Source organism: Portunus trituberculatus, chromosome 46 (assembly GCF_017591435.1).
Source record: "Portunus trituberculatus isolate SZX2019 chromosome 46, ASM1759143v1, whole genome shotgun sequence".
Taxonomy (NCBI): Eukaryota; Metazoa; Arthropoda; class Malacostraca; order Decapoda; family Portunidae; genus Portunus; species Portunus trituberculatus.
The window spans coordinates 32620235-32622734 of record NC_059300.1 but is presented as its reverse complement, the minus strand read 5'-3'; positions in this window follow the sequence as shown (position 1 = coordinate 32622734).

Genomic DNA, 2500 nt, shown 5'->3' with positions numbered 1-2500 from the left:
CCAATTAATTTAGTTTAGGAATGAAAAGGGTTATTATTACCAGACTGCGGTCTACATTTATGGAATAATTAACGAATTGCTCATTAACGTAATTTGCTTTTGTTAACACAGCGCGCAGCTTCAACAGATATTTCCAGTCGTTCGATCAATGACGGCTATTTTTATTCCTAAAAATAAGAGTTTATTTGTGAATGGAGACACGAGTTGCCAGCTGAACCATGGACCATGTTGTGCCAAGAATCAGGTGTATGTAAAATCAACACAATCATTACCATTACTACTACTACTGCTACTATTACTCTTACTACTACTAGCACTACTACTACTACTACTACTACTACTACTACTACTACTACTACTACTACTACCACTGCCACCACCACCACCACTGCTGCTGCTACCACCACCACCACCACTGCCACTGCCACCACCACCACCACCACCACCACCACCACCACCACCACTGCACCACCACTGCTACCACTACCACTGCTACTGCACCACCACCACCACTACTACTACTACTACTACTACTACTACTAGTACTACTACTATTACTACTACTACTATTACTATTACTTTTATTACTACTATTAAAAATAGTAATAACATCAAAACAACAACAGCAAGAACATCAGCAGCAGTAACAACAAAAATAACAACAAAAAACGAAAATAATGATAATAATAATAATAATAATAATAATAATAATAATAATAATAATAATAATAATAATAATAATAATAATAATAATAATAATAATAATAATAATAATAATAATAATAATAATAATAATAATAATAATAATAATAATAATAATAATCTGCATTTGCATCAGTGTCATTACTTTCACCACACCAGGCAACACCACCACCACCACCACCACCACCACCTCCCCACGCCTTCCTCCAGACAACTTTGATTCGCCAAAGTTAAACAGCTGGAGACGCAGTGTGGTGGTGGTGGTGGTGGTGGTGGTGGTGGTGGGCCAAGACGTGGCAGGGAAATGCCTTTATAACTTCATAAACTACATGCCCTACTTTCTTACCTCCTCCTCCTCCTCCTCCCTCCTCCTCCTCCTCCTCCTCCTCCTCCTCCTCCTCCTCCTCCTCCTCCACCTCCTCCTCATAATCCTCCTCCTCTTCCCCTTCCTCTTCCTCCTCCTCCTTCCTTTCTTCCTCAATCTCCACCTACACATCTTCCTCCTTTTCCACCTCCTCTTTCATCTTCTTCCTATTAGTATTACCACTACAAGTCCTCCTTTCTACCTTCTACTCATGATCTTCCACCTACTTCAGCTCCTCCTCCTCCTTTTACTACTATTACTACAAGATCTTCTCCTCCTCCTCCTCCTCCTCCTCTTTTCTTCCTCTTTCTATCAATATCCTTCGCCCTCGTTTCCTGCCTTTCCTCCTCCTTTTCCATGTCTTCCTTTTTAGAAACAATTATGCTACACTAAGTAAATATTAAAAAAATACAAGGACAAAATGAAGTCTGCATGGAAGTGACAATACTATGAATTCATCTAAGAAAATCTTCTGGGATGTTGAAAGTTGAAAATCCTTGAGTAATATCTGATGTTACATGTTCAGCACCTATGCTTTGTGCAGTTCTGTTTTTCCTACTGCAAGAATATACAAGTTTAACCCCTTCAGTACTGTGGCTCGTTTTCATATTCATTCTTCTTACTATTTAGCGATTTTACACAGATTCAGAAACTTATATGGGGGATTAAAATTGTGAAGATTCTGGCCATAAATCTTCTGATCTTTATAGACCCTTGCTAATGTCAATGAAATGGTCAAATCGTACACAAATCTCAAGATAAAAATGTATCTCTGTATTGAAGTGGTTAAGAGTCAGTGACAGGGAGAACAAGTAGCAAGATAGATGCGAAATATTCCTCATGTGAAGAGCTTTACATTCGTTTAAAGAGACTGGTATTAAAAAAAGGGAATCATGTTTCCTTTAGACTGGGGTTAATTAAGGATACAGATGTGAAAAAGGTGACAAGAGCAACATCCAGAGTTAGTAATGATGTTGAGATTCAAGCAACGGGTTCGCAACTGATAAAATTCGATTAAACAAAGCTGGAGTGGAAGTGGTTTTGAAATAGGGTGCTGGATGACTGGAATGGACTCAATCAATGTGAAGTTATCAAGGAGCTTTAAAAGATTAATTAATTTCATAGATAGGGATGATGGGTTGATAAGCTTTAGACATAAAAGACCACGTGTTGACCTGATTACTTCTTGTAGCATCCTGTCTCCTTATGTATGGTGATATACTCATTTTTTCTCCTTTGAAACTGCACTAACAAGGTTATCTTCTATTATTATCTTCTATAGTTACAAAATATTCAGGAGAGCAGAAGGCGTGTTATCAATGTCTGCAAAATCTTTCCCTCAAGCTCTTCTGATGTCTCAAGTTGCGATGGAATATGAAAGCAACTTCAAGTCAATTCACTCGCAGAAAGGCAAAGTTCCGTCTTATTTATCGT